Genomic DNA, 22021 nt, shown 5'->3' on the forward strand with positions numbered 1-22021 from the left:
AAGAGCCAGAGCAGGGGCAGAAACCAGCAATGAGGATCAGGGACAAGAAGAAGAAGCTGAGAGTGGGAGCAGGCCCAGAAACACAGCTGAAGCATGATCAGCCAGGGACCCACCTTTGCTGCAGGGTTTAAGAATGTGCCTGCTGAAGTTTTCAGCCAATCAGCAGGCCAGGTCATTAGCCAAATCAGCTGAGGGCAATAAGTTGGACCTAAGTTCAGCTGTGGCTCCCTGACATTGTTAGTATGTTTGTGTGCACACACAGGTCCCCTGACAGCTGTTCCAGGCCCCAGGGCAGAACAGTCAATAAGCGTCCTAGAGAGAGATGGCTGAAAATCTTGGGTGGTGCTGTACCTGCAATGGTTGGTGCCCAGTGAGCCTTTTTAAACCATTGGGGCCCCTGGGCAATTGCCTCCTTTGCTCCCCCCGTCAGCAGGCCTGTGCACACTGACTTTCCTCTACTGGAGGGAATCAGAACTGTTCAGGTATGACATAGCTAGGATACTGTCAACAGAGCCATCCCTTGGGTAGGGTGAATCAGGGTGACCGCACTGGGCCCCGTGCTTTCGGGGGCCCCACACTTTGATAAAATCAGGACTGTCAAGATATTTAGCCCTTTGTCCCACGTCCCAACTGATGTACGATCGGGACACCATTTGTTCTGATATTCAGGTGAGGAGGTGGGCACAGAGGTGAGTCCGGAGGCGAGTGGCGGGCGAGGGGACAGCGAGGAGGAGAGTGGCAGTCAAACAGCAGGGAGAAGGGATGCTGGATGGTGTGGAGACTAGTGGGGAGGTGAGTGGTGGGAAGGCAGGCGAGGAGGAGAGCGGCGGGTGGACAGTGTGGGGGAGAGCAGTCAGAGAGCGGGGGTGGGGGGTGGGGTGAGGAGGCGAGTGGCAGCCAGGCGGGAAGACTGATTTGTCCTGGGCCCCATGCCCCACTGGGGATGGCCCTGACTGTTAAACACTAAGGGAGAGTGTTATTCAGAGTGCAAGGACCTGAGGTTTTGAAGCAAGAATATCTGAGTTCTATGGCTGCTGCTGTGACATCTGGCATCCAAACAGAAGACTGAAGCTATTTTAACCATGAAGGGCATTTTTTGTGCCTGTCACATTGTTAATACAGGGCTCAAATTTAAAACAAGGTCTCCAGTCTTCATTTGGGTGTCTAAACTGATATTTAGATCAGGGGTGTAAAATGGGCCAAGATGTGGCTGTATTGCAGTATCAGAGGGGTAACCGCATTCATCTGTATCCACAAATACAACGAGGAGTCCGGTGGCATCTTAAAGACTAACAGATTTAGTTGGGCATAAGCTTTCATGAGTAAAAAACCCACTTCTTCAGATGCATGGAGTTTTGCGGTGTCGACACCCAAACAATAATAATTAATAGCTCTTATATATCATTTTTCATCAGTGGCTTTCAAAGCACTTTACAAAATAGAGATAAGCATCAAATGTGAGCTCTTTCCATCGTATGTGTTCTTCATAAAAAAAGGTTGATACAAAATGCATTAACTGCACTGTGATGGGGTTCCTGAGGTGCAACCTGAACTGTGGGACCAGTGAACCCTCTGTCCCACCAAGCTGCGGTATCCCTCTCATGCTGTGATGCTGTTGGCAAGCTACAAACTTCTAGCAGGTACTGCACTTACACAGACATCCACAGGCAGGGACACACCCAACTGAGTTACACGAATGCGTCTTCCAGCCACTCATGAACCAACACTAGAGCAGCTCCAACCAAGTCCTCCCCAGTTGTGCACCCCAGAACTGTACCATCTTGCCCTGGTCAGAAGCCTGACCAGTGTACATTCATTACACAGTCTGCCCCTCACTCAGCGTGGAGAGGACACATGCTAGCCTTTGAGCTGAGATTTCCCAAACACTTCAACCAAAACACACGATTTTAGGTAAAATATAAAACAATTATTAATTACAGAAAGATTGTTTTTAAGCTATTATAAATCATCAGCATAGAGACCAAAGCTGGTTACCTAAGAAATAAAATAACTTCACAGTCCAAGTTCTATAAACTAAACAGGATTTGTATCAAGCAGTTTTTCTCAGCCCTCTGGATGTTGTAGATAGGTTACAGTTCTTAATACACAGGTTTCCCCTTTAAACCTGGGCCCAGTCTCCTCAGTTTGTCTTTGTCTGCCCAGCATTCTTGTTGCTTACAGCAAAGGTGAGGAGAAAGGCCAAGTCATGATGTCACTTCCTCTCTTTATAGTTTCTTCCAGCTTGCTGGAAAGATCTAGGTTAGTGGTGTGGTGGGTCCAGCCCCATTGGTCAAGCATTCTCCATTGTCTACATGCTCTCTCTGAGAAACCTTATGGGATGGCTGTTGGGAACATGGATTCCCTTTAATAGGCCATCAGCATGTCTGCCTACTTCACTGTGGTACCTGAAAGGCTGGTTGTGGGTGTTCCCAACCTCACAACATACTTCAGTAATACACACATAGCAAAACTTCAGAATTCCACATACGATAGCAGATATAATCCAACATGAAATTAATATTCAACAGATTAAGACTTTCAAAATGATACCTCACAAGGCATACTTTGTACAAAACATATCATACTTATATGACAGTGCTGAATATGGAGGCTCCGGGGTGTTGCTTTGAGGTACAGAGTGCCACACTGCTTAATTGAAAATAAACAAGAGAATGTTGCTCAGGAATTATTCAAACAGCCACCATGCCTGATTTTATCGTCCGTGACTTTTGTAAATCAGGAGGAAGTCCATTAAAGTCAGGGTTCTAAATGAACTATATCAACTCAGTAAAAGGGATTTGGCCACTGTTGTAGATAGCTCACTGCAGACTTTTGTTCAAAGTGCACCTGCAGTCAAGAAAGTTAACCTTAGACTACTGAGTAGCCTGGTGCAGAGGGCAACCTCCTTGAAGGTAGGAGTTCTGGGTCCAAGTCCCTAACCCATAGCAGGGATTCAAAACTGGGTGGCAGGCCGGGACAGAGACAGATGCCAGCCAGCCAAGTTCCTGTTCTGGTTCCCCCAGCTGGCTTTCGTGGTAAGGGTGCTCTGAGAATGTTTACTGGATCAGGCTCTGTGGGTGAGCTAGGCAGAGGAATACCTGCCTGAGATTCCTGCCAGGGTTTAGTTGTAAGCTAGAACTTAGTGGACATGAATAAAGCTACTATCAAGCTGTCTGGAGTGGCTCAAGCATGTGAGTACCAACCTCAAGGCAGACTGTTACAAATCAGGGCACAAACCCCAAACTGGTTATGAGTTATACTTACATTTCACCAATCAAGCATCAAGTGCGAACTCCTCAAACACTACAACAGATGTCCACCCCCTCCTTGGAGAACAAACCCCAAATTATATTAAATTCGCCTCTTTCCTCAGTGTGGAGTAGGGTATGTGCAACTTCTCCCCCTCTCCCTGGCCCCGGTTATAAATCACATAAACTGGGTTATATTGTAAACTAGAAATCAATTTATTAACTATAACCGGTGTATTTTAAGTAGTTAAGGAGGTAGCAGACGGAACAAGGCAGATTACTAAGAAAATAAAACAAAGCACACAAACTAAGCTAAATACACTAAAGAAATTGGTTACATGTAAGTTCTCACCCTAAATGTGGTTCTAATCATCTTCACAGGCCAGATGCCCTTCCAGCCTGAGTCCAGTTCTTTCCCCCAGTTCAGTCTTAGTTGTTTCCAGCAATCTTCTTGTGTGGGGTAGAAGGGAAGAATTGACAACCTGGATTACCTCACTCCCTACCCTTAAATAGGATTTGCATAAGGTGGGAACTCTTTGTTTCCTTTGATACCCTCACCCCCCAGCTTCTTGTAGAAAAGTACAGAATTCAAGATGGGTTCCAGTATCAAGTGACATGGTCACCTGCCTCTGTAAGACCCTTATAGCCTGACCGGCTGACCCACAGGTTCACAGGAAGATTACGCTTTTCTACAGTCCATTGTCTCTTGCTGATGGGCCATCAGCACTGTCAGGCTTTTTCACTGTTGTACCTTAAGTGTTAGCAGTGGGCATCACCCAAAGTAGCATAACTGAAATACAGATACGTACTCCATATTCCTAATTTCAGCTACAGAAATGATACATGGATACAAATAGGATAATCACATTCAGTAAATTATCACCTTTCCAATGATACCTTACATGAGTTATCTTGCATAAAGCATATCTTAGTTATGTCATATTCCTACCACAAACATATTTTCATAAAGAATATGGAGTATAATGTCACAGTATTAGGTCCAAAAAATATTTTTTATAATGTTAAAGTAGTCAGAGACACACACGAGTTACAGTCTTAAGTTCCAAAAGGTGGTAAAAGCTTCTATAATAAACGATCTCTGCCTGTCCTCTTAGGGCTAACCCAGGCTAAGCAGCTGGGGATTACTTGCTTATGCTTAGAAATCTTGCCCTTCCACAGCCCAAGCAGAACAGAGATCCAGGGCTCGGCTGCACTTGCGAATTAGTGCGCATTAAAGCAGCCCTGGGCGCACTAGCTCACTCCCTGTCCACACTGGCAAGGCCCGTAGAGCACTCTGATTCTGCAGCTAGAGCCCTCCTGGTACTCCACCTCAGCAAGAGGAATAATGTTTGCTGCATCTTGGCTACAACGCCCGGGCGTCAGTGTGGACGAGGTGTTGCATTACTACGTTCTGATCAGCCTCCGGAAACGTGCCATAATCCCCTTAAGTCAAGTGGCCACTCTTGTCATTGTTTTGAATCACTGTAGGAATGTGGATGTCCTTTGAAAGCTCCATTTCTGACAGCCGGCTGCTTATCTGCTCTGAGACAAAGCAACAATTAGTGTGGAATGCTGTGTGTGAGAGAGAGAGGCGGGGGAGAGGGGGAGGTCTGCTGCTGTCTGAACTTACAAGTCAGCGTGCTGACATGCTATCAGCCACCCAAAATCCCATTCTCTCTCCCCTCACATACACACAACACACTCCCTGTCACACTCCCCCCCCATTTGAAAAGCACGTTGCAGTCACTTGCATGTTGGGATAGCTGCCCATAATGCACCGCTCCCAATGCCACTGCAAATGCTGCAATTGTGGCCACACCAGTGCGCTGTTAGGTGTCAGTGCGGACAGACTGCAGCGCTTTCCCTACTGCGCTCTCCGAAGGCTGGTTTAACTCTCAGTGCTCTACATCTGCAAGTATAGCCATGCCCCCCCCCCCGTTTCTTCTTCTCAGACATTTTTACTCTCTTCTGCCCAGAGCTCAAGCTGATGGGTGAGTTCACGAGCAGGTCTCCCCTTAGGAGACAGGGGGAGGAAAGCAATTAACAAAGTCTTTGTTCTTTGATATTGCACAATGGCTTATTTGGGTGCAATGGGCCTTCCTGGTGGGCAGGACCTACCACCTTCTGCAGGAAGTCAGCATTTGACATTAGTTAATGCTTCTTTCCTGTTTGGTGAGTTACACAGTTACAGAGGTGTACAATGCAAACATGCCATATAACCTTATTACATGGGGTGCAGATGTTATAAGTGAGATTAATACATGCAGCATCCTAGAAGCATTTCATAAAGTCTAAACACATTCTTATAAACTAAACATCTATTTTAACCATACTAACACACAGGCAGCCTGACTGGTTTCCAGATACATAGTGGTCAGTGTTCATTAGTTGAGGCATAGGGGCCTTGGCATGAGCTGGCACCTGGTCTGCCAGTATCATACCCACCAGTAGGAATTTACATCGCTAGGGGTTAATCCCAGCTCAGCTGCCACCTTTCAGGATCTCAGTGGTGCCTAACCTGACACCTGTTACCATCTTTTCTCCCTCCATCACTCCTCCCCTTCTCTTCCTGTCTCTGGAATATCCACTCCATCTCTAAAAAGATCTCAGCCATCTATGACCTCTTAATATCTCAATCCCTCCAGCTCCTGTCTCTCTGACACCTGGGTTCCTTTGTCTGACATTGCCTCTGCAGCTTCCCTCTCTTATGGAGGCCTCTCCTTCTCTCACACCCACTGCCCTGTATCGTGCTGTAATGGGGATGCTGGGTTTCTCTTCTCACATTTCCTTCCACTTTTTTGTTCCATATTGAACATCGCCTAGCACAATGGGGTCTTGGTCCATGACTAGAGTTCCTTGTGCTACGGTAATACAAATAATTAATAATAATGTTAAAAAAATAAACCTCATGCTTCAGGGCTTAAGACAATAAAAATATCAGAGATCACAAGGAGGCCTAACATGGGGTAGCTGATTATTCCGTATCTGCCTACAGCAGGGTTCTTGCCCCTTCCACTGAAGCATCTGGTACTGGCCATTGTCAGAGACAGGATGCTGGACTAAATGGCCTGGGATCTGATTTATTATGGCAATTCCTATGTTCCAGTGTAAAACCTGTTTTAAGTGAGATCAGAATTAGGTACATGGGAGGGACAAGCTCCCTCTTCCTGGGTACCAAGCACTGTGCCTTGCTCTCTTCACATGCACTTCTTTCATCTTCCTATCCATCACTAGTCTCCGCTCTGATGCTCTCTGCCCCTTGTCCTGTGCTTGATCATACTGGGGAAGGAAGAGAAATCCAGATCTGAAACAAACTCAATTCCTGATTCTGCTGGTGCAGAGCTCAGCTTTTCTTCCTCCTCTCTCTCAGCTCACAGCCAGCTGTCATTTCTAGTTATGTTCTCTGTCTAATTTAGGCTGGAAGCTCCTCGGGGCACAGAGACATCACTCTGTCATTTGTCTTCCGCGTGCCCTGCACACCAATCATGCTACAGAAATAGCAAATCATAACAAAAGTGATTAGCAATCATTTGTGAGACATACATTTAACAGTGTCAAGGAGAAGCAGATAATAGTGTTTTCAAAGGACAGTTATGTAGAGCTGAAAACATGATGGGAAATCCCCCTTCCTCCCCATTTGGTAGTCTGAGGAGAATAATTTATTGAAAGGCAAATCCCTTAATCTCCAGATATAAATCAACAGAATGGCAGAATTGCTGAGGACAGAGAATATCATATAGGCATGCACTGTATGTCTATTTCCTTATCTAATCAAACATAGGCCCTCCAGCTGTTAAAGTATTTATGAAAAGGTAACTCAAGGCTACACATAAACTCCCCAGCACAGACTGCATCATAACAAACAGACCTAGTTTAAAGGCAGGGCTCATGGGTCTTGACTGTAGAGGGATCCTGTGGGCCTGATCCTTGATTCCCATTGACTCAAATTAAAGTTGAGGGTGTTGAACACTGGGCAGGATTGGACTATTTTAGTTTTTAAACTACTTCAGAGCTCACAAGTGACTTGTATGTTAATGGTTGGATCCACACTTTGAATTGGAAGACAATTGAACTGTTGGAGGCAGTTCCACACCCACTCACTGAATCGGTGGGTTCCTGCTGTAGAATGGCCCTGCTAGGAGTGGCCCTTTAGAGAGATGTGCTATGCCAACAGCTGCCCTTGTGCTTTCTAGGAATTTTTGGCCCATCAAATGACCCAGGTGATGGTGAGTGACTCAAGATCGCATACTTCCTGGCTCAGAGAGGACTTGTTGAATCTGCTGGGCCCTGGAAAGACAGCACCATGTGACTATCAAGATGGGAAGCAAAGTAAGAGACAAAATTTAAAGAGACAAAACAAAGGGAAGGGAAGTAATAGTTCTGGGTTCTTGCACAGGGGAGTCACATAGGAAACAAAAGAGAGGGTCTGTTTTTAGCATTTCCCCCCATAAAGCAAGGAGCAGAGCCCTCTCCTTAAACTAAAGCATCAGAAAGCTTTGATTTAAAGTAGGGCCCTCCAGAAGCAGGGGCAGCTCCAGGCATCAGCATGCCAAGCAAGGGGCGGCAAGCCACGCGGGGCATGCTGCTGGTCGCCACGAGGGCGGCAGGCAGGCTGCCTTCGTCGGCTTGCCTGCAGAGGGTCCGCTGGTTCCGCGGCTTCGGAGGACCTCCCGCAGGCATGCTGTGGGAGGTCCGCTGAAGCTGTGGGACCAGCAGACCCTCCGCAGGCAAGCCGCCGAAGGCAGCCTGCCTGCCGTGCTTGGGGTAGCAAAATGCCTAGAGCCGCCCCTGTCCAGAAGTGACACTAAACATAAATAGAGAGAAAAGGGAAAAGGACCACTAATGTTTTTGGTGAGGAAGGATATGCCAGACTAGGGTTGTCACTGCAGTGTCCTGAGTATATCTCCTCCCAATGTACAACCTTGAACAGCCACCAAAGGGATTCCATGCTAGGTTTTACGAACTCATGCTGGGTCAGGCCGTTGTGAGTTTTGGGAGTGTTGCATGCACAACTGGATTCATGCTGTGCAGATGAGAACAATATAGCTCATAGTTATCTATTTTCCTACTGAATCTCAGTGCCCTCTAATCAGGAATAAACCTATTATATTCTCTAGATGTATGCTGAGGTATGGAACTCTCTCCTTTTACAGACAATAATAAAACTCCAATGGACTTCAATGGGAGCAAGATAGGACCCAATGGAATTAGGAAGCCCAGCTCTGAGTTTACAGAGGAGCATTGTACACAATGGGGTTAGGAAACCCAGGTCAGAGTGTATATGTAGACATTGCACACACTGAGAATAGGAAGTCCTAAAGAGGGAATAAACAGACTTAAGAGAGGACCAGTGTGCAGGTGGCTGTCATTACCTCACACTAAATTTTCATGAAAATAAAGTGACTGGAAATCTATATCCTGGGTTTGGACAGTGGGGCTACATATCAAAGAAACAGGTGTAATTCATATCGAGGGAGCCAAAGTACAGCCTTGGAGCTAAAGGCAGCCTACTACGTTCTACAAGGAGGGCCTTCAGCTGCTTTCACCTTTAATGTGGAAAGGTGGATCTTGGAAATTAGAAGTTCTAGCATGCAGTGCAGTATAGATGTTTACACTATGGTGGCCTTTTGGATGCTGGGACATGTTGTCTCTATTGGTCACACTTACAATATTAAAGATGCGTAGTAACTGCCAGCCTTTTCTCTCAGGGATTATGGTGAGTTGCCAGTGCTACCAGTTGGCTGGGCAAAGTTTGGGCACTCCTGACTCAGTGCAGCCCAAATGGCCTGATTCTTGTTTGGTTTTAACCTTGTCTTGTTTTAACCTTTGGTTAAAAGGTTAGCCTTCAAAGACTCTTATTTTCCCCTTTTTTAAACTCCAGTTTGGAACTTGGCAAAGCAAAATGAAGTGCCCCTGGAGCCAAATCCAGGGCTGGCCATGGTCAAAGACACTAATTCCTCAAAACAGAGCCAGTGTAACCCACTGTTCAGTCTCTGTTACATGTCACCCTTCAGTGGTTGGTCCACAGTGGGTCAGAGCCTACACAGGAACATAGGAATTGCCACACCGGATTAGACCAAGGTCCTTCTGATCCAGTAAATCATCAGACAGTAGTCAATGCCAGATGCTTTAGAGAGGAAGGTGTAAGATCCTGACAATAGGCAGCTGTGAGATACCTTCCCCCACACTTTAGAGCTCATCCTGTCTTTTAATAGTTAGAGATTGGCTTAAACCAGGGGTGGGAACCTTTTTTCTATCAGGGGCCACTGACCCACATAAAATCGGCCACACATAGCCCCGAGGGGGTGGTAGGGTGCGGAGGCTTGGGACTTCCCTCTTCAGCGGGGTGAGCCAGCGCTCGAGGTGCAGAGGCTCAGGGCTTCCTCTAGGCTTCGGGGTGGGGCCAGAAATGAGGGGTTCATGGTGCGGGAGGGAGATCCAAGCTGGGGCAGGGGGCTAGGGTGCAGAAAGGGATGAGGGCTCTGGGTGGGGCTGAGGATGAGGGGTTTGGACTGCAGGAGGGACTCTGGGCTAGGGCCAAGGGGTTTGGAGTGTGGGAGTGGGCTTAGGGCTGGAGCAGGGAGTTGATGTGCAGAAGGAGGTGTGGGTGCAGGCTCTGGGAGGGAGTTTGGGTATGGAAAGAGGCTCAGTTCTAGGGCAGGATGGGTGGCGGTGCAGCTCCAGGAGGAAGTTTGGGTGCTGGAGGGGGCTCATGGCTGGGGCAGGGGGTTAGGGTGCAGGTGGAGGTGTGGGCTCTGGAAGGGAGGCTCTGGAAGGAGGTTCCAACCTGGGGCAGGGGATTCGGGGTGTAGGCTCCGACTCAGCAGCGCTTACCTCAGGAAGCTCCTGGTTGGTGGCTCCCTGCCTGCCCTGGCTCTGTGCTGCTCCCAGAAGTGGCTGCTATATCCAGCCCCTAGGTGGAGGGGCCAGAGGCCTCTGTGCAGAGCACACTGTTCACCCTCGCAGCTCCCATTGGCTGCTATTTCCAGCCAGTGGGAGCTGCGGAGCTGGAGCTGGGGGTGTGAGCAGTATGCGGAGCTTCCCTGATCACCCCTGCACCTAGGGGTTGCAGGGACATGCCGACCAGACTTTTAACAGCCTGGCAACCCTCCCCCCACAGTGGGGAAAGCCGGCGCTCACAGCTACAGCCCTGCAGGAGGGTGTCAAGGCTCAGGACTTTTGGCCTGCAGAACAGAGACTTGCTGTGGGTTGGATGAACTTAAGCAGGGGTCTGGAGGTTCCCCACCCCCACAGGTGCTCACTTTGTGGGTGCTCCAGGGCTGGAGCACCCGTGGGGGAAAATTAGTGGGTGTTCTGCACCCATTGGCAGTCAAGCTCCCCTCCCCACCTCCTCCTCTGTTTCCTCCCTGAGCACGCTGGGTCCCCACTCCTCCGCCTACCTCCCAGCGCTTGCCATCACCACCAAAGAGCTGTAGCAAGATCTGGGAGGGAGTGGGGAGGAGTGGGAATGTGGCGCACTCAGGGGAAAAGGTGGGGAAGAGGTGGGACGGGGCGGGAATTTGGGGAAGGAATTGGAATGGGGGTGGGAGGGGGCAGGGCAGGGTGGAGTCAGGGTGGGGCCAGGGGTAGAGGGGGATCAAGCACCCACCGGGGCCAGTAGAAGTTGGTGCCTATGCCCACTTCGGTTTAAACCTCGAAACATGAAAAATTTTGTTATAATTAATCATGATAACTCTGGTTATTCTCATTATCCATATACATGTCCAATCCCTTTTTGAATCTTGCTATGTTTTTGGCCTCAATAACTTTCTGTGGCAATGAGTTCCACAGTCTAACTATAGGTAGAGTGAAAAAAGTATTTCCTTGTATCAGTTTTGGATTTGCCATCTTTTAATTTAATTGACTGTCTCCTTGTTCTTGTGTTATTTAGCTCAAGTGGATGGCGGCTCATGCTTCTAGCACTGAAAGGCCAGTCAAGGACTCATGATGACAGGCTGTCGTTAAGCCATCCTGATGGTAAGAGACGACCTCCTTCCCTCCTCAAAATTGGGGCCAGCCATTTTAGTGAGACATGCCCTCTCCCTGTCCTTTAATATCATCCTAATGAGGTCCATCATCTATACTCCTTAAGAGATTAGCCATTCCCCTTTTCTACTGATGAAACCCCTGCCCACAATCTCCCCAAGCACCTCTCCCCTTCCACCCCCATATCCCTCAGCCCCACAGATCTCTCCCTGCCCTCATGTTGCCACCTCTTGATGTACAAAAACCCAGGATATTAGGGATGAGCCTGAGCCTATAAAACCAGACAGCTGGAGTGTGTACTGAGCACCCTTACAGATTTCCTGGCACAGCTACTTAAAAAAGAGACAATGCTGCAAAAACATAGGTAAGAGGTAGCCCTATCCTGCCCCTATATCCCCATGGCTTCTATTTTTGCTCCCCATGCCATATTCCCAAAACCTGGGACCCCTGCCTATACCAGAAAGTTTTCTCGCTTTAACTAGCCTAGCATGATGATGCTCCTTGTGTGGATGCTGTTATACTGGTATAGCTTATTTCGGTTTGGGAAGAGGAATAAGCTATAGCTATAAGGCACTTTTACACCAGTACAACTGCATCCACACTAGGGTTTATACCAGTGTAACGCTTACCAGTAAAAAAAATCACGCCTCTCCCTGCCGGCCTCACTTCTGATTGCAGCCCAGCCTCTCCAGCCAGATCCCCCGCCCCCATCCTCTCCCCAGGCTCCTCCCCGCAGCCAGCGCCCTCCAGACCCCCGAGATCCCTCTCCCTTGAAATCTCTGGCTCTAACGTAGCCCACTCCCCGCAGCCCACATGCTACACTTCACCCCAGCTTGCTGCCCTGTTGTCCCAGCGCCGCCTCAACTCCTCCGTGGCCGGCCCCACCCTCCGCCTCCCGCGCTCCCCAGGATTGGCCGAGCGCGAGCTCGCTGCTCAGGGATTGGCTGAGCGCAGAGGTTCCGCCCTTTGTGTCAGCGGGCTAGGTTACTCAGCGTGAGGTCGACGGCGCCTAGTTGCGGGTACTACCAGTTCCCTCCCCTTCCCGGCCGGGCCCACAGGGAGAGTGACACTCATCAGGCGGCTCCGTCCAGGCGGCGCGAGCAGCTCGCAACCGCCATCCCTCTCGGTAAGAGCCTCCGCGCGGCGCAGACAGCGCGAGCTGGGAGGGTCCCCGGGGCAGGGGCTGTGTGAGGGGGACCCCAGGGGCGGGGCGGAGCCGTGGGCCCGCCGTGCGGGGAAGGGCTCTTGGGGGCCCCGTGGGGGTGTGAGGGGGAGCAGGGCGCTGGAGGAGCTGCTGGGACTCCGGGGCGGGGCGGGGCGGGGAGCTCTTGGGGCAGCAGTGGAGTGGGGCAGGGCCCTGCGAGGCGGGGGGCAGCGGGGCGGGTGGGGTCCCGGGGTGGGGGCAGCGCTGAGCCTGGCAGAGGGACCCCGAGGTGGGGTGCCCAGCCGGAGTTAGTTGCAGAATTAGGGTGGCTGTGAGGGTTGGTTATTTCTCTGGGTGCAGCATGGGAGACGTTCCCAGCCGAGTCTATGGACGGGGTGAAGTGCTTACACCCCCCGTCTGGGGATGGGGTATGACACCCCTCTTCCTTGCCCTGCCCAAGAGCCTGAGTCATTGCCTGGCTCCATCCCTTAGGCAGCTTTCTCTCTGCTGCAGTGGCTGCCGTGTCAGTGTCAGTGAGGGGGTTCTTGGGGGGCTAACGCTGACCTAACCAGACCCTTTGCCCCACTTCCCAGCATGTGCCGACCCCTAGTGATCTGGGGCTCTAGCCTCCGGTCAGCCCTGGGATGGTCGGGTAAAGAGAGGGACAGAGTTGGGACCACAAACCTTTGCTTGCTATAGGATTAGTGGGCTTTCCACTGGGGGAAGGGCACCACTGAATAAATAAACTCAAAATTTCCCCAGCTAGAACTTCCCAAAATCTCACTTTAGAGCTCTGAATCTCATCCCTTTCCTCCTTCAACCAGAACACTCCAACTTCTCCTTAATCGCCCTCTCCCCCAATCCCCAATAATGCATTTTTCTTCAAATTAAGGGATATGGGGCATTTTATGCCTTTTATGGGAATGGGAGTTGAATTATAAATCACAGGCTGGTGAGGTGGCAGAACTCTGTTCAGTGCAACAAACTGGAACATTATGGGAGTTAATTTAATTTGTGGTAATTAACAGTATTTTGTAGCAAGGGTGTGATGGGCTGCAATAATTGGCACATATAAAAGTGACAGGAAATTCAAAGTTGGAGTGGGAGGAGGAACATCCTGCAGCATCTGTCTTGAGCAAGGGAGGTGGGGGCATTTGTGTCTGGATCATCCCAGAGGAAGTGGGAGCTGCTGGCAAAGGTTTTGTTGCATTGGAGGGAAGAGGCTATGTTCCTAGTAATATCTTTGCTGTTACTGTAGTTTTATTTTAAACAGCATTTTCATGAAATCCTCCCCCCCTCCCCCCAGCATGCTCTCCTCAAACTCACAAACGTGTGTTTGGTCTAATACAGTATTACATGTGTCAAGTCGTCTTATCTGGTCCTCTTGAAGCTTTTTATAATGTGGTTCCCCTCTGCTTCCTTGCTACAATTCTGGCTGGCTGGTCTCCTTCCCTACTTTACAAGGATGGTTGTGGCATTGCATCAGGGGATATTTGTGCTGTAATTCAGTAACACTGCAAGGATAAGCATTTGCAGAGCTGCTGCTTTTTTGCAGCTTGATGAGATGGGTGTGGTAAGCTGAGTGGATACAGCAGACGCTGGGCCTATACGGTAACACTGCCCAGTCATCGGCATAGAGATTCAAACGCCAAGCTATTTATATAAATTAGGCCTAGTTTCAAGCTGAGCACATTGATTTAGAAGGAACAGTTGTCATATTTTCAGTATTAAATGAGTGTTTGCTATGACGCTGTATAGCACTGTCACTGGTAAGTTTAGAAACAAGTGCCATGGAGTTGTTGGATAGGAAAAGTCCACTCTGAATAAACGTATTCCTCATTAGGTGTATCTTGATCCTGACAATATGCTTTGTCATTGTAATGTTCAGTCTCTTTCTGTCTCGTTCATGCCCTGATTAAGCCTATTAAAGCTGAATTAATATTTTAGCCTAACTTTCTGATAAACCTTCCTTAGCTTTTAAACCCCATCACCATTGTAATATTCTTATTTTCACTTTATCAGTTCTGTTTATGGGTGTCTAAGCTCCTATTACAGGGATAGACAAACTTTTCGGCCTGAGGGCCACATCTGAGTGTGGAAATTGCATGCTAGGCCATGAATGTAGGGCTGGGGCAGGGGCTTGGGGTGCAGGAGGGAGTGCGGGGTGTGGAAGTGGATGTGGTGTGCAGGAAGGGGCTCGGGGCAAGGGCTTGGGGCAGAGAAGGGATGTGGAGTGCAGGAGGGGGCTCAGGGCAGGGGGTGTGGAGTGCAGGTGGAGTGTGCTGGGGGCTCAGGGCAGGGGTTTGAGGTTTGGGCTCCTGCCTGGCGCCACTCACCTGGAGTGGCTCTGTGGTGGCAGTAGCACTGCTCCTGGAAGTGGCCAGAACCATGTCCCTGCAGCCCCTGGGGGAGCAGAGGTCTCTGTGCACTGTCCTGGCCTGAAGACACTGCCACCCCACCGCTCCCATTGGCCAGGAACAGGGAACCGTGGCCAATGGGAGCTTCAGGTGTGGAACCCATAGGTGGAGAGAGTGTGCGGAGGCCCCTCCTCCTGGGCCGCAAGGACTTGGTGCTGGCCGCTACTGGGAGCGGTGCGGGGCCTGCAGCGCCATGGGGTGGCAATCCCATGGCCTGGATTCAAAGCCCTGAGGGGCTGTAGTTTGCCCACCCCTTCCTATTAGGAGAACACCTTGGTCATCTTTTCCAGGAAGAACAAGTTCACTTTGTACTTTTCTTCATGAGAGAGATTTTTAAACATGGAATCTTCCTGGATACCTGTATTGCACATCCTGGACAATTATATTCTTCCTGTGAAAATGAGGCTAATACTGAACACAGTGTCTAAAGATCTAAGCAGTGTGTTTTCAGTGAGGTACTGTTTAAATATTCAGTGTTGAAAACCACTTGTTTTTCCTTTAAGACTTATCTTTGCGGGGATTAGTGACCTTTCCTCTCTCCCTCCCTTACACCTTGTTCTTGCAGTGACCAGCAGGTACCTTAAGACTGCATCAGACAAGGTTATGTCTACACTGCAGATGGACACCTGTGGCTGGTCTGTGTCAGCTGATTCAGGCTGTGGGGCTGTAAAATTGATGTGTAGGTGTTTGGGCTTAGGCTAGAACCCTGGCTCTAGGGCCTTCCCCCTCTCCTGGGATACCAGAGCTAGGGCTCCAGCCTGAATGTCTCCACTGCCATTTTGCAGCTTGAGCTCAACATGGACCAGCTGTGGGGTTTTTTGTAATTGCTGTGTAGACATATTCTTGGTGTCCCTTTTGTTTTCAAACTGCTGCTAAGTACTGTACTGATGGCTTGAAGGATTTTACAACTGTTAAATTCCTTTCCTGTTGATTATGGCTTGAATTTTCCACTTACTGTGTGCTGGGGTAACATTTTGGTATATTACCATCTTATTCAGATTTACTTTGCAGAGTAGTTTTCTCTTGCTTGCAAAATCCAAGTCCTTTTGAATTATAATTTATTGTTGCTCATTGCAAAGTCTCAAATTTTAGTAATGCTGCCAGTCATAATACCAGTGGCTACTTGGTCAATCAGAATGTAGGGTTGCAATTACATTTTTTGGTAGTAAAATTACTTGAATAATTTTAGAAAATATAAATGTGAACTTTCTGACCATTCTGGAGAGTCTCAATTACCCACGTCTAGAGACACAATGGCTCTGTGGTCCACTCAGATCAGGGCATATGGGGTTTTTCAGTTTAAATCCACTTAATTAAACTTGTATTATAATAGCAATAATATTATTGCTCCTTTGTCTTCATTTATCACAATAAAATCTGATTATTTCCAAAGATGAGCCCAAAGGCAGGATAGTTGGGAATTTGATTTATTTCCTCAGAAGCACAAGGAGATTGATATTATCACTTAAATTTCATGTTTAATATGTATCTACTAAAGTGACATCAGTGGAAATATCAAATTCAAAGACGTTTCAGTGACTGGAAGCTATAATGGTCCAGACAGATGAAGGTCAGGATAGTCAATGCTCACCCTGACAACAGTTTTCCCGCTTGTGGGGGAGGAATAGATCAGTGGTTTGAGCATTGGCCTGCTAAACCCAGGGTTGTGAGTTCAATCCTTGAGGGGGCCACTTAGGGATATGGGGCAAAATCAGTACTTGGTCCTACTAGTGAAGGCAGGGAGCTGGACTCAATGACCTTTCAGGGTCCCTTCTAGTTCCATGAGATAGGTATATCTCAAAATATTTATTTTTATTTATTTTATTGGTGTGAATTTCCTCCCCACTAACAGCATTAGAGTTCAGTCACTTTGGTCTTTCAGGAAAAACAGAATTTTTAAGTTTACACACTTATACGATGCCGATAGCTACTCTTTGAAGCTTTAAAATCTAACTTTACCTGATTAATTCCTTCCTGCTAATAGTAATTGGTTCAGATCATTGATCTGCAGCATGCAGACTGGTGCTGCGCTTGATTTCAAGGAGTGCCGAACACCACAACTCCTCCATGGGATTTGCAGATGCTAACCATCTCAAGATGTGCCCCTTACTGCATGGAAGTCCAGTGTGCTACCTGAAGACCTATTTTAATGGACCATATCATTTGGTTGTTGGAAACAGGAAACTGTATGACTTCAGTGTGTGTTTTGTTGTCGGTAAATGCATCTTTGTAGCTATTTCATCTCTGCGGGTGCAAATGTTCATTGTGGACATACGTTGAGGTAAAGGAGAGAGGCCAGTAGATGGACTATAATGGCTTACTTTCCTGTAGTCTAAACTTTCAAACAAAATTTTGCAATTAGTTTTGGTTTATATGCATGTTAAATGCATTCCATATATGTAACCATTTTATAAGAGAGCCAAATAGTTCAGTTTTAATATTGTTTTGAAGAAAACAACCATTTGCCCTCTGGTTTTAGGGACACCATTAGGTCAATTTAAGCTTTGATTTTGTTAAGTAAGGTTTTATTTAAAAAAAAAAAAAAGCCAGACTAATCAACTGAAAAATTGTATGAAATTAAAACAACGCACTTCAGTGGAAATGGTTTATTTTTAATTTTATTTTAACTGAGCAAGCTGAATGCAGCTGCAGAAAGTTAACAGCCTGCATTTTAAAAATGTCAGTTGATAATCTGAGAGATTGCCAGTAACTCAAATATAGAGGCATTCTTTAAAAATATGAATCTTAATCTGTATCCTTTCTTAAGATGATTTCAGGCTGGCAAATTCTCAGTTTAAACAGATGAGTTATATATTCTTTCTGGGGTTTGTAAGAAAAGTGCTGACACAGCCTTAATTTTATTGAACAAAGCTATAATTATATTTGAGGTTCCAACCCCCATGGTATCCTAGTGATTACCTCTTTCTCCAGAAGTAGATGGACCTGAGCCACAAAATCAGATCTGGATTTCTGTGAGGTTTAGGACCAGAGTTTTAATTTAGGCTCATTAGTACTAGTAAGGAAAAGCTACTGTTGACGGTAACTCAGTTGTGCTATTCTTGAGCTTGCTTCCCATGCAATAAATCTTTTACTAGTAACATAGGCTAGTAAATGCAGTTCTAGCACTGAACCCTCTGTATTTACATACTATTAGTATTGATGTACAGATTTCCATATTCTGATGGAATATATCAGACTTATGACTAAGGGAAACCACTGGTCAGACAGTGAATAAAGCTGTCAAGATACATTTAATCATGTATAATTAATATGAAAGTAGTGGTTACTTATGGTATGTTTGTGCATTAGTTTGGCCTTTATGGTCTTATTGGAAAGACAATTAAAATGTATTGTGCTACTTCAAACTTAGTCTGGAAGAAGTCTAATTTTTTCCTTTGACAGCTGGGATTGTCATACATCCTACTCTTGAGAATCGCGTGTGTAGATGGGAATATTTTATTTTGTTTTACTTATCAAAAGATCATGTGTACTAATGTTCTGAGGTTTACTCCCTCCTGGGTGCTTGTGCTAGTGGTCTTGAGCTGACATTCTTGTTTGAAGTATAACTTAATTAACCTTCAGCAACAGATGACGAAAGAGCAGGGTACTTGGACTGAGTGGGTGAAGACGGCAGTATAGCATCGTGATGGTGATGTAGCTCAAGACCGAGTGAAAATTGCATTTGAAATAGGAAAGCCTCAGAGGAAAAGAAGGGTTATTAATGTCTTGCCAGATAGGTGGCTGTGGGCATTGACAGCAGGATTTTAAAGGGTGCAAGTGCTCACCAATAGCTATGTTGAGTGGAGGACAGTAAGTTTGAGTAGTTTTTATAGGTAGTTTATTGTAATAGACAAAGAATGAAACTGTGTTCCCATTGTTACAAATATCTTCAGTCTTCCACAGTTTAGAAGCCTGTGCCATGGCCTGATACACAGTGGTGTGCACATACAAAAGAATTCCTCAGTGGGAAGAAAAGGTCAGTGAAATCAATTCCTGGATATTCTGCAAATGTTAATTCTGCAGCAGTGTGTGAATAATGCTATTGTGGGCCAAAATGCATAATAAACTGCTTATGGAGAAACAAAGAGGAGTACTTTTGGCACCTTAGAGACTAACAAGTTTTTTTGGGGGCATAAGCTTTCGTGGGCTAAAATCCACTTCATTATATGCATGGGTTTTATCCCACGAAAGCTTATGCCCAAATAAAATTTGTTAGTCTCTAAGGTGCCACAAGTACTCCTTGTGGTTTTTGCTGATACAAACTAACATGGCTACCATGCTGAAACCTGCTTATGGTATTTGAAGTGACAATGTTTGAATTTAGGAGCAGTCTGGAGAGGTATGAATCTGGTCCCTGAGCCCTTGGATATTTACAGGCTTGGTTGCTCTGGAATTTTAGGTCAAAGGATTATAGACAGATGACGTTAGTGTGCATAAATGGCATTTAAACTCTAAAATAATTCAGATTTTTTTATATGTCAAAATTGTATTATGGAGTGCAAAAAAAAAAAAAAAAGTCCTGATCAGGATTTGTCCTAAGCTGACTCTGAGTAGGACTGTGAACTGTGTGTATCTTCATATGGTTTTGTGTCCTGCAAGATTGCACAGTTCACAATAGGGTGCTTAAGTCAGGGGTTGAAAAATGTACTAGACACATGATATCCAGTGGGTCAATCCACTAGCTAAATTAAAGACAAACGAAAGACGAGTGAGGGTTCCATGAGCAAAGGCTCAGTAACTTCTTCTTTTGTTCTACAATCATGCTGTATTCTGATGAATTGGTCAGGTCCATCTTTTGTATCATGCTCTCTCTAGTTGGGTTACTAACAGATTTTGTCCTACCTGACTGGAAAGGAGAAGGCTTTCCTTTTCCCTCTCCCTGAGTCCTGAGCTTCATGGTTATCACATGGGAGAGGGGAGGGATCTGCTATTCTAAACCCTTAAGTTTCTGCTTTGAGTCTCATTCCCATTGAATAGTTCTAGTATCTGCTACTCATGTTAGCAGAGCTTTCCTAAGGAATAGCAGAGTAAAACTGACATTGTTTATCAATTTTATTGCTGTCTGTAGGGTACTTAATAATAGTAGTAAAACTTGACTAGTCTTGTTAGTACCACTTGGCTGCTAATTGGAAGAATGACTAGTATGAGCATCAGCAGAGGCATTGAAGCTATCTGCGTCGTTTGAAAGATGGCACACACTTCATTAGCTCGCATTTTACTGGAGGGGAAATTCTGCACCACTGCGCAGTGCAGAATTTGTGCAGAATTAATGTTCCCTGCAGAATTTTATTTTTTCATGCAGAATTTGTGATTTCCACCAAAAGGAAGCATTTTGGCAGAAATCACAAATTTCAGCCCTGCGTGCAGCAGGACTGTCAGCCAGAGCAGAATTTTGCTGAATTTTAAAATGTGTGCAGAAGTTTTAATTTTTTTGACTCAGAATTTCTCTAGGAGTAACATTTGGAAGGTTGTTTGTACTGCTGTGCATGTAGGGCTTTGTGGGGGTACAAATAAGGCAAAGTACTAGGTATAGTACTCTGCACTGGGTGGCATGTGTCAAGCCTCATGTATGCTTATTCTTACACTGGCATGTACACGGGGTGAGAAAGGAGTAGAGCGTGGGTAGAAAACGGGAATATCCTAGTATGGGCTTAAGCATAATTCTGATCATGCTAATAAGGAGATTAACTACATATCTCTGCGCCGCCCCCCTCCCCCACCACCTTTAAGCTTTCTGCTGCTGCGCAAGAGTGCTTGCTGGCCAGGCAGCAGTGTAGAATCGGGCTTCCCTGCCATTCTTGAACTGTTCATTCCTTTTCACCCTGTGACTGTATCATGTGTGGAACACTCAATGCCTGTCCTGTGCAGGATCAAGACCACAGTTTCTATATCCCCTGTATCTTATCATGATTATCTCCACATACAACTGCTAGTCCTAGTTCATTCGGTTGGGGTCCCATATAGACAGGCATTTATTTCAGTTGTCAATATATAAATAAAAAAAAGATGATCATGACAGACAACTTCTATAGCAGGTTGCTTGCTGGCAGTCTTAACATCAGTTTTTAAAACAAGGGGTGTGTGGATAGAGCATCCTTAGCAAAGCTGTCAGGAATCCTCTTGAATACGCAGTAGGCTGATCTGGCTAGTCAGCCAAGTGCCAATACTTTGTGAATATTTCATCACTAGCAAATACTGACATTTTAATTTTAACGCCCCCATGCATCCTTCAGACTGCACGTGGTGAAATGGCATCTGTTTCCCTCTGTCAGATCACTCTTGGTGCTGACTTCATGGGCAGGGCTAAAATGGCCTGAGGGGGCTGGATCACATGTAGCTGTAGTCCTATGGGAAGGTGCCTTTTAACTGAAACTGAGGCTGACTGAACTACATGCAGCAGACATGCTAATTATGTTTTGGCAAGAACTAATTGGAACAGAAATTTAAGCTCATAGCTGTTGTTTTGTATCTTCCTTAGTCCAAAAGCTACCCCTTTTCATAAATTGATTGTTAGATAACATACATCATGTATTTTAAATTGCCTTTTTTTGTGGGGGGGGGAAAGCAGATTTATTTCTGAATATGATTAGGTCATATATTTCCAACATATTTTTGTCTGGGAGTGAGTCACTGTTTCTTTTGTGAAATTGCATTAGCGCTACCTTATCCTGGAAAGTAGCTTTCAGCTGAAGTTAGTGTTGACACTTACTTTAAACTGGAATCTTTTATCAGATGAATTTCAAAGCATGTTTACGAACACTTGAATTATGACTCCTGAAGTGCTAAAGTACCAGATATCAGTCCATTCCTATTGGTGGAAATCCTCTGGTGCTGGGGATGTACTTTCTGAGCATGTTGAGCTTTTGCTTTTTTCTCTGCTGAATTTTGAACTTTAAATTGAGGGGGCTAGAGCATCTGCATGTAGCTTAATTGATTTTTATGAAATACTTTAAATCCTCTGGAAGAAGACATCATGTGCATGTATCCTTCATTTCCCCAGCTATTTGTAGTTTTCACTTATTGTGCCATGTCTTTTGTGAGATCATAAGCCCTTCAGCATAGGTAACATGGCTGTGTGTATATTCTTGAAGGAGAATAACACATTTAAATTCTATGAGTAAATAACAGAAGTGCAAAGCATTAACACTTGAAAAAATTACCAGAACTTCTAGCTGAAGGACTAAGTTTATTAACCAAGGGTGAAGTGGGAGAGTTCCAATGAGATT

General features: G+C 46.2%; 1 protein-coding gene across 12 annotated transcripts in view; it reads left to right on the forward strand.

Moving 5' to 3' along the window:
* Positions 1–12230: 12230 nt before the first annotated feature.
* The window catches only part of MAP4 (microtubule associated protein 4), a 271212-nt gene continuing 261421 nt past the window's right edge, over positions 12231–22021 (forward strand). For 11 of the 12 annotated variants that reach the window (XM_030549739.1, XM_030549737.1, XM_030549734.1 and 8 more), the window contains exon 1: positions 12231–12360. The gene's annotated coding sequence lies outside the window, so the exon portion shown is untranslated. Of the gene's footprint in view, positions 12361–18688; positions 18772–22021 lie in introns of all 12 variants that reach the window. The other variant, XM_030549736.1, reaches the window with a different exon arrangement.

The sequence above is a fragment of the Gopherus evgoodei genome, chromosome 2 (assembly GCF_007399415.2).
Source record: "Gopherus evgoodei ecotype Sinaloan lineage chromosome 2, rGopEvg1_v1.p, whole genome shotgun sequence".
NCBI lineage: Eukaryota > Metazoa > Chordata > Testudines > Testudinidae > Gopherus > Gopherus evgoodei.